The sequence below is a fragment of the Salmo salar genome, chromosome 24 (genome assembly GCF_965601325.2).
Source record: "Salmo salar chromosome 24, fSalSal1, whole genome shotgun sequence".
Classification (NCBI taxonomy): Eukaryota; Metazoa; Chordata; class Actinopteri; order Salmoniformes; family Salmonidae; genus Salmo; species Salmo salar.
Genome location: NC_138314.1, coordinates 14,372,427 through 14,388,583, shown reverse-complemented (window position 1 = coordinate 14,388,583; position 16,157 = coordinate 14,372,427). Strand labels below are relative to the sequence as shown.

Below are 16,157 nucleotides of genomic sequence, written 5' to 3'. Positions count from 1 at the left end.
ATTAAATTGTTCATTTTTCTCATTGTAACAGATTCAGATTTTCAAACCAAGCTCTATAGCGGTCTCTTTTGATAACACTACAATACAGTGCTGTTCTCCCTGACAGTATGTGTCCCCAATAGACACAAAGGGCTCTATTCAATCAGAATTGCAAGGTAGCAGCAACTGAAATGGCAGTTGGATGCACTCTCATGCTGATTGAGTAAAGCTTATTATCTGCAGCCGTCACAATGAATCCATTTCATCAGCCAAGCCGCTCTCGTATTAACTGTCTCAACTCATTTCATCCAATTGAATTTACCCAGCTTTTTATCACTGTGACAACCTAGAGTCTCTTTTAAGCAGATTAACTTTTTTTCATGGAACCTGTTATGTCTTGGTGGCTGGAGCAACATTGATTAACTGATTACATAATGTAAATACAAAAGCATGATAGGGAGAATTAGACCTTATCACAAATATAGTACATGCAATGTTGTTTTCTTTTCTCTCACTGGATGAAGGGCATTGTTTATCATCACAAAGTTCAATCTAGACTTGGTTTCCTCTATCGTAATCGCTCCTCTTTCACCCCAGCTGCCAAGCTAACCCTGATTCAGATGACCATCCTACCCATGCTAGATTAGGGAGACATAATTTATAGATCGGCAAGTAGGGGTGCTCTCGAGCGGCTAGATTTTCTTTCCCATTCGGCCATACGTTTTGCCACTAATTCTCCTTACAGAACACATCACTGCACTCTATACCCCTCTGTAAACTGGTCATCTCTGTATACCCGTAGCAAGACCCACTGGTTAATGCTTATTTATAAAACCCTCTTAGGCCTCACTGCCCCCTATCTGAGATATCTACTGCAGCCCTCATCCTCCACGTACAACACCAGTTCTGCCAGTCACATTCTGTTAAAGGTCCCCAAAGCACACACATCCCTGGGTCGCTCGTCTTTTCAGTTCGCTGCAGCTAGCGACTGGAACGAGCTGCAACAAACACTCAAACTGGACAGTTTTATCTCAATCTCTTCATTCAAAGACTCAATCATGGACACTCTTACTGACAGTTCTGGCTGCTTCATGTGATGTATTGTTGTCTCTACCTTCTTGACCTTTGTGCTGTTGTCTGTGCACAATAATGTTTGTACCATGTTTTGTGCTGCTACCACGTTGTGCTGCTACCATGTTGTGTTGCAACCATGTTGTGCTGCTACCATGCCATTTTGTTATTTGCTGCTGCCTTGCTATGTTGTTGTCATAGGTCTCTCTTTATGTAGCGTTGTGTTGTCTCTCTTGTCATAATGTGTGTTTTGTCCTACATTTGTATTTTGCTTTTTTTATTTTTATTATCCCAGCCCCCCGTCCCCGCAGGAGGCCTTTTTGCCTTTTCCTAGGCCGTCATTGTAAATAAGAATTTGTTCTTACCTGACTTGCCTAGTTAAATAAAAGTTAAATACAAATAAATAAAATAAAAATTCCACTATGGTATTTCCAGTGGCAGGTTAGATTTATGTTTTGTGTGCAATAAACATTGCTAGATTTTCTACAAAATGGATGTGCTGCTTCAAAGTCATTCACCTTACCGGAATACTTAAGTAACCAGACACCCATGTAGAGTGAACATTTTTAACTTGTAAAAAGTAGTGCACTTCATAGGGAATAGGGTGCCATTTGGGACGTGGACAGTATACTGAGCTGTTGACACTTCTGCAGAGGAGAGACATTACTATTAGCAAGGCTCAGTCTGGGATCAATCATACTGAATATTGTAATCTGCGCTACGACTGTCTGGAAGACAATAGTATTGGAAAGTTGAGAGTCAGCCACTCATCAATTTTGGATTAACTTGTGTATCTCCTGGTCTTTTAACAATTTGGATAATTTCACTATGACATTGTTTGTCACTGAAGTAAAACACAGAAAATGTGTGTGTCACGACTGTTCGAATGATCGGACCAAAATGCAGCGTCGGTTTCGTTCCACATATTTATTGGACAGTGAAACTTAATGCGATACAAAATAAACTGAAGGAACAAAACAACAAACCGTGACACAGGAGGACCAAACATACTCACAAAATATAATCACCCACAAAACACAAGTGGGACAAACATCAACTTAAATATGGCCTCCAATTAGAGACAATGACAACTGGCTGCCTCTAATTGGAGGTCGTGCCAAACAAAACCCAACCTAGAAATACAAAACTAGAAAGTAAACATAGAAATACAAAAATGGACAAACACCCCCCCTGTCACGCCCTGACCTACTCTACCATAGAAAATAACAACTTACTATGGTCAGGACGTGACAGTGTGGTTAGTTAAGTAAGCAATAAGGCATGAGAGCCCATGGGTATATTGTGAATAACACACAGCTAAGGGTTCTTAGAAATGACGCATTAGAGAATTGCTCGGGAAGACAATTCCCATTTTAAGTGCATTTACAAGTCTCAATGATACAGAGAGAAGAGAAAGAGAAACCAATCGAAGGACTGACTCAGCTAATGGTAGTCCTGGATAATTCCGTGATAGAGTAATTTAGTTGAGACAATTATTTACTTTAAAATGCATAACAAACAAAAACAATTGATTTAAAAGTTTTACAAACCATAGAACTCTATGCACAAGGACAACCTTTAACAATTTCCACTGAACATTTTACAAAAACACATTTACAGGAATAACTGTGCACATGCAATGTTTGGTAACAGAATAAAACTGACAGAGATTTTACCATAATTCTGTTACCAAATCTTTGCATCTGCAGTTTTTCCAGTAAATGCATTTATTAATTTACTGTGCACATTTAAAGTGAAAAATCAGAGTCTCAGCTTAATGCCGTTACCATGGAATTTCCCTTCTGCATCTAAACAGTACTATGCTAAAACAGTAAGGTCCTGGGTGGTTCAGGGAGTTTACGTTGTTCTCCTTTTACATGCTACAAAGACATGATAAAGGAAAGCATTCATATTTGCAAGTCATAACTGAGTAATAATTTAATTTAAGTTAGGGCTGTGTAATGGAGTTAAGAACATGCCATGTTGTGCAGCCCTAGTTTGAGTATTCCACTATTTAAAAATTAATTACAGAGAATTAAAGCACCATTGACAAAAATTAAAGCAACAACCATAACAAAGTACTGTACAGTAATTCAATTTTGGCAGTTTTGAAAAACTCCATTAACACCCAGTTAGTGACATCTGAATTACGTGTCCTCTTAGACAAAATAAAAAACAAACAAGCAAGGCTCCTCTAAAATGTAACAACCACTTTTAACATATTGCTTCAAGCATTGCTTTTTCTCCCCATCTCTAGTACTTAAATGCTTTTTATCCAACCAAATAGAGACTGGGAGTGTTGGAATTGAATGCATTATGAAAAGCTCAGCGCAGAATTCCTTGATAGCTGTGGAACAAATGCCCCTGCTGGGCTTGCTAATTAGTTTAACTTGAGTGCTCAGCCATTTTCTTCCCCATTCACATATTCATTTCATGCAAATGGATATTCGCAGTGGAGCCCGGGGAAAAAACAACATGTTCCCTGCCATTCCAATTTGCTGTTATCACATGAAAACATTCTGACAGTGTTTATCTGCTGTCCACACCGTTGCCTGGTGATCCGTAGTTACAGAGACTGTATTAGCTAGAACAAGGTGACGGGTACACCCCTGGCAATGAGAATACCTTTCCAGGAAAGAGACACTCTCAGACAACAGAGAGTGAGTGGTACCTTGGCAAGATCTGTTCTGCTCTCCATATGTTCAAGCCTGGCCTGGCAAGCCCCACATAGGCCCGCTAATCAGTTAGCGATTTACACTACTTAAGAGTGCAGCTGTTTAATCCAAATCAACAGTGTTTTTATTGTTAGTATATGGCCCCTACTTCTCTGTTGTTACAGACTCAGAACGATGAAATGATGGTCCTGGAACTGGTGGTTCTGGAACTGTAAGCTAGTAATGGATCCCCCACGGCACAACAGTCTAACACTCACACTGTAAAAAAGCCAATTTAAACAATTGCTCAAGCAGCGTTATCCTGTGAGTTGGATGGACTTCAGAAGGACAAGAAATGCATCTAATGTTCACTGAACAAACTTTGCTCACAGTGAGCTAAATGTATAAAAACTTGTTGAGTCAAATTACAAATTAATATTTGCCTTTGGAAGGTAACACTATATTTTGGTTCAGCTATATACTATGCCCGAGGTGGTAAGGGTAGGCAACAACACATCCGCCATGCTGACCCTCAACACAGGGGCCCCTCAGGGGTGCGTGCATAGTCCCCTCCTGTACTCCCTGTTCACCCATGACTGTGTGGCCACGCACGACTCCAACACCATCATTAATGTTGCTCCAGCCATCCTAGTCATAGACTGTTCTCTCTGCTACTGCATGCAAGTGATACTGATGCACCAAGTCTGGAACCAACAGGACCCTGAACAGTTTCTACCACCAAGCCATAAGACTGCTAAATAGTTAACTAAATAGCTACACAGACTATCTGCATTGACCCCCCTTGCACCAACTCTTTTGACTCGCCACATACGCTGCTGCTACGATTTATTAACTATCAGTCACTTTATTCCTACTTTATTCCTACTTTGACTATCAGTCACTTTATTCCTACCTATGTACATATCTACCTCAATTACCTCGTACCCTTGCACATTGACTCAGTACTGGTACCCCGTGTATAAAGACAAGTTATCGTTACTCACTGTGTATTTATTCCTTGCATTATTATCTTTCTATTATGTTTCTATTTTTCTCTCTGCATTGTTGGGAAGGGCCCATAAGTAAGCATTTCACAGTTAGTCTACACCTGTTGTTTACCAAGCATCTGACAAATTAAATTTGATTTGATTGAAATGTTGAGCACTCTCACAATCCTATGCAGCTGGTTGCCTTACAATTGTATGTTGAATCAACAAAATCTGCTCGAAGAGAGCTGTACGTTTGCTTAAAACCACTCAAAACCATGCCCATCATTATCATATTTCCCAGCATGCTCTATTGCAGGTTGATTTTCAAAATTGTTGGTTTCAATACCTGTGTTTCTGCATGTACATTAGATTAGTTGATTAATGTTATGCTACACAAACATAAATAACATACATTTTTCTAAACAATCCAATCTATTAGTGGTTGGACTTCCGTATCCTGTTACTGAAATGGCTGTTCCAGTTTATATGATTTAGGTAGACAGCAATATCAGTCTTCTATACCCTGGCAGTTATTCTCAATGCAGGTTGTAGGTGAGTCTAAGTTCCAATTGTTGGATATCCTCACTCTGGCTGAAATCCATTAGGAATGACACATCACTTTGTAAGCCAGAATAATGTGACGTGCAGGCTTGACGTGGGTGTAACTAGGCCCTAAAGAGTGTTTTGTCATAAATTGTTACATTTCACACTGGGAAATATGCAAGTAAGGTAGAATCAATTCTTAAGTTGAATTATACAGGTAACTGCCAAAATAATGGAAGAGCATGAATAATTGAGGGATACAAAGTATATTGAAAGCATGTGCTTCCACAGTTATTTAAGCAATTAACATCCCATCATGCTTAGGGTCATGTATACATGCTGGGCAGGCCATTTTTGGGGGGCTACCATGGCTATGCCCCCATAGGGTAACAATGCCCCCATCCACAGGGCACGAGTGGTCACTGAATGGTTTGATGAGCATGAAAACATTGTAAATCATATCCCATGGCAGTCTCAGTCACCAGAGCTCAACCCAATTGAACACTTATGGGAGATTCTGGAGCGGAGCCTGAGACAATGTGTTCCACCGCTATCAACAAAATACCAAATTATGGAATTACTCGTTGAAGAATGGTGTCGCATCCCTCCAATAGAATTCCAGACATTTGTAGAATCTATGCCAAGGTGCACTGAAGCAGTTCTGGCTCGTGGTGGCCCAACCCCTTATTAAGACACTTAATGTTGGTGTTTCCTTTATTTTGGCAGTTACCTATACGTTCACTCAACCTAAAATTCTAAGTTGAGTGAACATACAATTTAACTTGAAAATGTATGACTACCTGACCTGATGACTCCTTGCTGTCCTCAGTCCACCTGGTCGTGCTGCTGCTCCAGTTTCAACTGTTCTGCCGTCGGCTATGGAACCCTGACCTGTTCACCGGACGTGCTACCTTGTCCCAGACCTGCTGTTTTCAACTCTCTAGAGACTACAGGAGTGGTAGAGATACTCTGAATGATCGGCTATGAAAAGCCAACTGACATCTACTCCTGAGGTGCTGACCTGTTACACCCTCTACAACCACTGTGATTATTATTATTTGAGCCTGCTGGTCATCTATGAACATTTGAACATCTTGGCCATGTTCTGTTATAATTTCCACCCGGCACAGCCAGAAGAGGACTGGCCGCCCCTCATAGCCTGGTTCCTCTCTAGGTTTCTTCCTAGGTTCCGGCCTTTCTAGGGAGTTTTTCCTAGCCAGCGTGCTTCTACACCTGCATTGCTTGCTGTTTGGGGTTTTAGGCTGGGTTTCTGCACAACTCTGTGACATTAGCTGATGTAAGAAGGGCTTTATAAATAAATGTTTGAAATTTGATTGATTCAGGTATATGGCCACATTTTTAGCAAACTCAGAATCCTATTGCAGCTGGTTACCTTATAATTGTACACTGAATCATATATATTTTTTTACAGTACAGGAAACAACAACGACTTCATCCCAAATGACACCCTATGCCCTAAATAGTGACAAGGCCCAAAAGGCTCTGGTCAAAAGTAGAGCACAATATAGGGAATAGGGTGCCATTTGGGATGCGCTCAACATCCATGGAAGCCTATTGATTTCCAACAATAACGACAGCAACATAAACTTAGGCTCTGAGTGGTCCCCTAAGGCACAGGCATTCACAGCAGCCGCCACTGTGGTTGTTTCCCTGGGATAATATGCAATGTATAATGACTATAGTCATTGGCACATGAGACCCTTTGCTGCAGAACAGATGTGCTGCTTCCTTACAGCTGTGTTTCTCAGGAGCCTCTCTCATCTCATCTCTCCTCAGTGGCTCACTCACTAGGCCAGAGGCTCTCTCTCGCTCTCTCTAACTCACTCACAATTTATAGCACTATTACAGCAGACTATAACCACAGTTTAACTGCATTAATTTATAGTAATCGTAAAAGATTCATCACCTTTTCTAAAATAATGGGTCTTACAAGGTACATGTCAGGCATACCTTCTACAACAACAATCGTTGCCACAGATGCAATCGTTTGGTGGCATTAGGGATTATTTTTGATGATTTTCCAACAGAGCAGAGGTTGTAGGTTCCCACAGATCTTTAAAGGGATGGTCGCTATGGAAGATGAGCCCATTTGGTCTCTGGGCCTCAAGGTGACATTGAGCCTCCACAATAATGCAATGGTGGCATGCTACTAAACACCTTTTTATGTATCCTTCATTTATCCAGTTGTGTTCCATTAAGATATGAATCTATTTTTCAATCCTGTTCTCTGACCAAGAGGTAGCAGCATAAACACCAACAGCATTTCAAAACAGTACGACCATTGTGTTCTTCAGGGTGTCACCCTCGCAATGGCTACAACTATGTAATTCATTGGACTTCTCCATCAGACAGTAAACGGAGATCTGAAGTGTCCAGTGGTTCCTCTCCTCCACTACAAAGACAGAAGCATCATCATTTATTTAACGTATCACCTCCTATCACAGTTAGTTCACAGTAGGAGGCGTCACAGATGAAGCATATTAAGCCCATCAACAGTTCTATTGGAGCTCTCTCTCTCTTTCACCATTTTTACGTCCCTCTTTCTTTGTGTGGCCCCCTCCTGTCTGTCTTTATCTCTCTCAGTCCCCCTTTCTCTATTCTCTGTCCTTCCTTTTGCTCTGTCTCTTCTGCTCACTCTCACTGTATCTCTATCTTTCTCCCCCTATTCTATCGCTTGTCCCTTTTTCACTATCTCTTTTGTCTCTTCCCCCTCTCACCCTCCTCTCCCAGTCAGAGATATTAGATTGAGTGAGGAGCAGTGTTCTAGACTTCCTGACGTGGCTTGGCTGGGGGCGGTGGGAGGGACCCTGTGAGCAGACATCACGTGTGAGTTTTATTTCAGCCTCAGTAGCTTCTGGAGTTGTTTGGACCTCAGTGTGATCATAACTCATGCACAGCAAGACCACCCTCTGACCCTCCACTGCCCTGTCTCACCCCGCTGGGAGACAGATGCAGAAAGAAGAAGGGAGGGAATAAGAGAGAGAGAGAAACAGAGAATGAGTGAGAGAAAGAGAAACAGAGAGAGAGAGAGAGAGCATACACCATTGTAAAATACATGTACACAAACTTAAATTGTGCAGTTAAAATGAGCAAAAAACACATATTTATTTCCGCAGAGCCGTGGGGTGAGAATGGGATGTATACAGAAATGAATTGGCGAGGGCACTAGAACAGTCTGCAGCACCCGACCTCACCCTACTAGAAACAGAAGTCAAATGTCTACTGTTTGCTGATGATCTGGTGTTTCTGTCTCCAACCAAGCCTACAGAAGCACCTAGATCTTTTGCACAGATACCGTCAGACCTGGGCCCTGACAGTGAATCTCAGTAAGACAAAATAATGGTGTTCCAAAAGAGGCCAGTTGCCAGGACCACAAATACAGATTCCATCTAGACACTGTTGCCCTAGAGCACACAAAAAACTATACCTACCTCGGCCTAAACATCAGCACTACAGATAACTTCCATGAAGCTGTGAACAATCTGAGAGGCAAGAGGGGCCTTTTACGTCTTCAAAAGGAACACAAAATGTGACATCCCTATTAGGATCTGGCTAAAAATACTTTGAATCAGTTATAGAACCCATTGCCTTGGGGTCCACTCACCAAACAAGAATTCACAAATTGGGACAAACACCAAATCGGGACTCTACATTCAGAATTCTGCAAAAACAGAATTAGGATAGTACCGCTAATTATCCAAATCCAGAAAAGAGCTGTTAAATTCTACCACCGCCTAAAAAGAAGTGATTCCCAAACCTTCCATAACAAAGCCATCACCTACAGAGAGATTAGTCAAGAGAAGAGTCCCTTCAGCAAGCTGGTCCTGGGGCTCTGTTCACAAGCACAGACCCCACAGAGCCCCAGGACAGCAACACAATTAGACCCAACCAAGTCATGAGAAAACAAAAATATAATTACTTGACACATTTGAAAGAATTAACCAAAAAAACAGAACAAAGTGGAATGCTATTTGGCCCTAAACAGAATACACAGTGGCAAAATACCTGACCACTGTGACTGACCCAAAATTAAGGAAAGCTTTTGACTATGCATAGACTCCGTGAGCATAGCCTTGCAATTGAGAGAGGCAACCATATGTAGACCTGGCTCTCAAGGGAAGACATGCTATGTGCACACTGCCCACAAAATTAGGTGGAAACTGAGCTGCACTTCTTGACCTCCTGACAAATGTATGACCATATTAGAGACACATATTTCCCTCAGATTACAACGACCCAAAACGAATTTGAAAACCAATCCAATTTTGATAAACTCTCATATCTATTAGGTGAAACACAGCAGTAAGATTTGTGAGCTGTTGCCACATGAAAAGGGCAACCAGTGAAGTACAAACACCATTTTAAATACAATCTATATTTATTGGTATCCAATAATATAACATTTGAAATGTCTCTATTCTTTTGGAACTTTTGTGATTGTAATGTTCACTGTTTCTATGATTGTTTATTTAACCTATTTCACCTGCTTTGGCAATGTAAACATATGTTTCCCATGCCAATAAAGTCCTTAGAATTGAACTTAATTGAGAGAGATGGAGGGGGAGAAACACCAGCAAGGCCAGACACTTATTTTACTCTTGAGTGCTTTCGCTGTGTGTGTCATTTCATGATATTTGTTTCCCTTATCTGAATGGAATTATTTTGTATTCCTGTCAGAATGAAATACTCAGACCCTCCAGTGCAATACTAGGGGAGTGTAGCATTGACCTAAATCACCATAAATCACAGAGGTAATCATAGAAAGTGCAGGAAATGGAATATCGAGGCATATCCAATCAATACGTACACTAGAACATTATTTTTCTCCAAATAGTTCCCTATGAAGCAAACGATTCATGTTGGTTCATAGTATCTTCACCTTTCACTCAATTACCACCCCACACATTATGATCTATAATTTCCCATTGCTGGTATAAAAGCCCTATACGGTTGTTCATTATGTCTGTTTTCGAAAACAATTTGTTATTTTTGACAGACTCTCTCATAACAATGACAGACATGTATTTCACACATTATGCTACATTCTCCATAATTGTAAGGGCCATGTTAACACCAGAGGCGTATGGATGGTGTGAATTGGTAAGTCATATCTGTTGTGAGACTAAGGTGACAGAGACACTTTGGACATGACCAATCATTTCATTCTCAACAGGCAGTGAACGCACGCAAACACTTGAATGCAGTAACACGACCGCGCGCATGAGTGCACGCGTACACACACGTACACACACACACACTTCTCTCCATCCCCTCCATATGAAAGACAACAGGCCTGACATGTAGAGACAGCCTTGACAAATACAATGGGGCCTGTCATGACAAATAATGTCCCCCACTGGGTCTCAATGGGATTTGATAAACTATTAGTGACCGTTGCTATATCAACGGTGTGATGAGCTAATGATTCGAATTTTGGAGATCATTACAGCTTAAATTACGTTCTTTTCATCATCTCTATGCAAACAAGGATGATTTCTGTGACAGTTTCGCTATTTAAACAAATTTTGTTAAGCTAATAAAATGAAAACATCAATTCAAACTACTTTTTCGGTACCTTGTTAAAAGTACAACATGAAATCCATGTCTTAAACTTTGCGTTTCGGGAATGTAAAAGAATATGTCTAATCTGCTTGACACATCAAAGTTACTTACCTTACAGGTCGCAAAGTCAGCTAATTTCCACTCCATTCATATGCAAATCCATTTGATAGCATACACTGGCTTGTCTGGCTGTCATGTTTTTATTTGAACCTGCCCCTCTATTATGATTCCTTTTTTTCTATCTTGCATAGCTCATCGGTACACCCTTGTGGTTGAATATATATATGCATCTATTGTAGGTCCTAGGATATATCAAATAAATACCATCAAAGGATACCGTACAACTTACAATAATGAACACCTTGTGAAACAGCTGCGAAAACCAACCTGCCAATATTTAAGATTTTAATACATCAACGTTGATAGTTTTTGGTACCGTTGTGTCATTCATTTATTTTCACAGATTTGTTGTACACCCACATGGCAATCATAGACTAAAATACTGAATTCTGGCGTGTGGAATATAGAGGAGGTGGGTGCTTTGTGGGTGGGAGGTTCTGCCTATCACTTGTTCTTAACAGGCAGCCAGTCTCAGAAGGGGTACTTGAAGAGGGAGACTGCAAAGTCCAGGGTGTTTGCAGAGCTAGTGTTTTTAGTTCATCTGTGTATCTCACATATTATGTGCCCAGTATGACAGAGCAAAAAAACATTCTTAGCAGATATTGACAACAACAATAGCTGTAGATGATGATATGAAAAGTTGGAGGGCGGTTGCTAATGGAGGATATCAGGTGGATCCACGTCTGGGTGTTGGGCAGAACCCCTAGCTCCTGGAGAACAGGAACAAAATGTAATGTATTAGTGCAGTGTTAGAAATGGGAGATACTGTATGTACTTATGGCCAGCATGCATCTCGGTCAGCACGGCCTCCTTCTCCTCCTTAGTAAAAATCACTCTCCTGTGTGGCTGGCCATCCTTCCCCCGTAGGTAGATATAATTGCCTAACAAGTTGGAAGAGAAGAGTTGTTGAAATATTCAAGTCAAAATACATTTGCACTGCTGTCTTTCTCTCTCTGTGTCCGTCTCTCCATCTGTCTTCCCACCTCTCTCTCCCTTTCACCCCCCCCCCCCCCCCCCCCCGTCTGTCTAGTGAATACACCTAGTTAAGGGCATTTGGAATTGCCATAATTGCTTATACCTATCCATTTGATTGATCAGGTTTAACTTATAGTTAGACACCTCAATATGACAGACATATAACTATATCAGTGAAGGCTGCTGAGGGGAGGACGGCTCATAATTATGTTTGGAATGGAGTCAATTGAATGGTATCAACCACATGGAAACCATTCCATTTACTCCATTCCAGAAATGATTATGAGCCATCCTCCCCTCAGCAGCCTCCACTGAACTATATATATAGCTAGCAACTAGCTAGATGGAAAATGGTTGCTGAAAAATGGTTGTACATAGCCAAATCCGTCCAGTTATCTAATAGAAGTTAACTGCTCAACGTTACCCTGAATTGTGCATTTCTCTGAATGTTGCACCTCTTCTCAAGATCAGTGGTGTCTTCATAGTACTTCGCCTGGTTGGAAAGATGAAATAAAATCTCCTCGAGGGATACCATTGAAGTGCAAGCTACATGCAAACAGAAAGCTACAATAACAGTTACAGTAGCTAGCTAACGTTAGCTAAATAAAACTGTCTGGCTAGCTAGTTGGATAGGCTAGCTGACTAGGCAGTAGTGGAGGAAAAAGTACCCAGCTGTTATATTTGAGTAAAAGTATTGATACCTTAATAGAAAGTTAGTCAAGTAAAAGTGAAAGTTAGCCAGTAAAATACTACTTGAGTAAAAGTCTAAAAGTATTTAGTTTAAAATATTCTTAAGTATCAAAAGTAAATGTAACTGCTAAAATATGAATCCCTTAAAATTCCTTATATTAAGCAAAGACGGCACCATTTTCTTGATTTAAAAATATACGGATAGCCAAGGGCTTTTCAAAATATTAATTTGTGTTTAGAGAGTCCGCCAGGCCAGAGGCAGTAGGGATGCCCACGTGTTCTCTTGATAAGTGTGTGAATTTGACCATTTTCCTGTCCTGCTAAGCATTCAACGTGTAATGAGTACTTTTGGTTGTCAGGGAAAATGCACAATTTTTTTTAGGAATGTAGTGAAGTAAAAGTAAAAATAGTCAAAAAATAAATAGTAAAGTAAAGTACAGATACCCCAAAAAACACTTAGGTACTTTACACCACTGCTAGGCAGGCTGACGTAAATAAGTACAGTAGCTAGCAACGTCAATCTAAAAACAGCTTAAATTATTTATTCCTATTTAACAATATTTACTTATATAAAGACAAATGTATGGTAAAGAAAGAGTGTTCTCTTTCCAGTCATTTCGGTCCTTTGAAGCAGCAGGTAGTCAGCAGGTTGTCACTTTCAAAAACACCGACCTTGGAGAGCAAATCTGAGGTAATAATTTTGCACGGACTGAGCAAGTGTTAATGCGGTGAAATAGAACTAGAACTGCCCGCATCCTCCTTCCTTATGACACCGCTATGAGGTGAAATAGAGCCAAGCAACCAGCATAGCAACAAACGCTTTGGTTCATTATGTAATCCGGTAAGAATTTTGCAAGTTCTAGCAACAGCCCTAGCAACAGAAGCTAAAACTCATCGAATCCCATTGTGACATAGAGGGGGACTCTATTTGGTCGGGGGACACTATTTGGCAAGACAGGCCCCATTTAAAAAAAACTAGTGTGACAGGTCAGTCAAGGCCTCATTTCACCAAAGTGATTCTCGTCTTGAAGCACAGTTCTGTCCTACGGAACATTTGCTTTTCAATAAATGTGCTTTACTGCAAGGTGCTGGTGTGAAATAGCATTCTATTCAGCGGTTCTGGGTGAAAGACAAATATAAATGTAAGTACATTATAATGTGACCTATAGCAACCACTGTGTGGTATGGGATACTGACATATTGATATAGGCCTGCTGTAACATATATGGTATTACTTCATAGTGGTCATGTAGGATATGTTTGGCTTGCATTCAGCAAACCCAGTGTTCATGCTAGTACAGTACATCACTACTGTATAGTTCAATTTTTATAGTGTTTCATTTTCACCAGCAACTGCATAGCATCTTTTCTCTTCTAAAGGTCACAAAATGCATGATCATATCTTAAAAAATGTAGACCATGGATTTTTAAATAGCACCATGGCTCGTAAAAAAAAAAAAAGACTAGCGTGTATTTGAATTTGCCTTTAATTTGTGTGTAACAGTGGGCTGGGAAGTAGGCCAGGTGGCCAGGGACAGGCAGGGGATGGCACAGTACAGCTCGGCACAGCACATGGGGAAGGTAATCTGTTACATCTAGGCCTAGGTTGCATCCAAAATGTCACCCTATTCCCTATATTTACTATTATTTACTTTAGAGCTCTGGTCAAAAGTAGCACACTAAATAGGAAATAGGGTGTCATTTGGGACTCATCCCTAATCTGCACTATACCAGCAGCCACCTCTGTGACTCACCATAGATAGAACTCCCATCCCATCTCACTAATAAAGCTCTATCATAGAAGAGATCAGTGGCGATTCCTCAGGGAGAGCAAGAATACTGACTAAAGCTTTGTTTGCTGATGTGTAAGAGAAGAGAAGTGACGTTTGTTTGTTTGTTTGTTTGTGTAGGATGATGTAGCCTAGCAGTGTAGCACATCTGGAAAGACTGACTGCTGATGCCACAACCACATTTTTCTGCATGAGAAAACTTCTACATAAACAAACCTACTTCTAGTGTGAAAGAAGGCTATAACTCCACATTTCCTATTCTTTTTTTATGGCATAATTCCGAGTTCAAGTGGAGTGGGCTCTGGGGTTAAGGAATCCATTTCTGTAAGGGTTAGAAAGGTATTTGATTTGAAATATCAAGGGCGTTCCAACTCCTAGACGTGTTCCATCTCCTCTGCCTATTACCCAGAGTGCATCAGCGTGTCATTATGCCCGGCACAATGAGGAGAGAGGTGCCGGCTGGAACAGAGCTGCTCTGTAATGGTGCAGGGTTGTGATTGTAAATCCAGACTTGTCTGAAATCAATCACTGCAGAGAGAGAGAGAGAGAGAGAGAGAGAGAGAGAGAGAGAGAGAGAGAGAGAGAGAGAGAGAGAGAGCCCTAGCCCATCTCACCATCAGTGGACCATTAAAATTATGAGTGCATCCTGCAGTTCTTTGCACTTGCTCTGTCTCAGGTCCCAGACCTGAGGTGACACAGAGGGCATAGTCGGAGGGGAGGGTTAGGGAGGCATAGGGTTGTGGTGAGTGTAGGGAGCGAGAGCACGCATCACTGAGGGGGGGCGGAGGGCATTGATTTTTACAGCAGTGATGGCTATTTATGGCACCGCAGACGGTTTAACATCTAATCAGATCACAAGGAGTATTCTGCGTGAGGGGGATGTCTCGTAATTGCATCAGGGGCCCCTTTGTATTGAAGTTGAGCTCAAATACCTTAATAATAATAGTAAGGACACTGTAAAGCAAAGACAATCAAACATGCAACAACAAACAATATATTTTAAAAAAAAACACAGCTACACACATGAAAAAATATACTATGTATATACCTTGCCTATTCCCCTCCCCCATATTGCAATTTGTTCCACCAATAAGTGAGAAACCTACATGCAAAGTATAGACCATATTGTGTTCCCTACAGATTATAGAAAAGAGCAGACGCTCTGAACTATCTGTTCAGACCCCAGTCCTACCTACCAGTGAAGGCTGCTGAGGGGAGGATGGCTCATAATAATGGCTGAAATGGAGTATGGAACATTTGCTCTTTCAGTATTTCTCCAGTAGGTTTCCTCAAGAGGAAAGCCTCTACTTTCTATGTCAAAGAAAATAGAACAAAAACACTATAGTAAATACTACAGTAATGTCCTCAAAAACATTACAGTAAATACTACAGAATACTACAATCCACAAAAACACTGCATTAATTACTATAGTATATACTATAGTTGTTTTACTACAGTATTTATACTATAGTTAACTGTAAATACGACAGTATACTACAGTAAATCCACTACAGTAAATATTATAGTAAAGTCTGCAAAAACGCTAAAGTGAATAGTATAGTATTTATACCATAGTGTACTATAGTATTTTTTCATGTGGGTAGAGTTGAGTGAGGGCTAAGCTGAGGAGAAAACCAGGCTGAACAGGTTGGTTTTTAGTCTGTTTTTGAAGGTGGTGATGGAGTTAGAGTTTCGGGTGGCTGGGGGAGAGAGTTCCAGGGTTTGGGGACAGCGGCGCTGAAGGCCCGGTTCCCCATGGTGC

General features: G+C 40.8%; 1 non-coding gene across 1 annotated transcript; it reads left to right on the top strand.

Moving 5' to 3' along the window:
• The first annotated feature begins 15,645 nt into the window (after positions 1-15,645).
• LOC123730457 (U7 small nuclear RNA) lies at positions 15,646-15,700 on the top strand. The gene has a single exon (XR_006761901.1). It is a non-coding gene; the product is annotated as a U7 small nuclear RNA (small nuclear RNA).
• Positions 15,701-16,157: the final 457 nt, after the last annotated feature.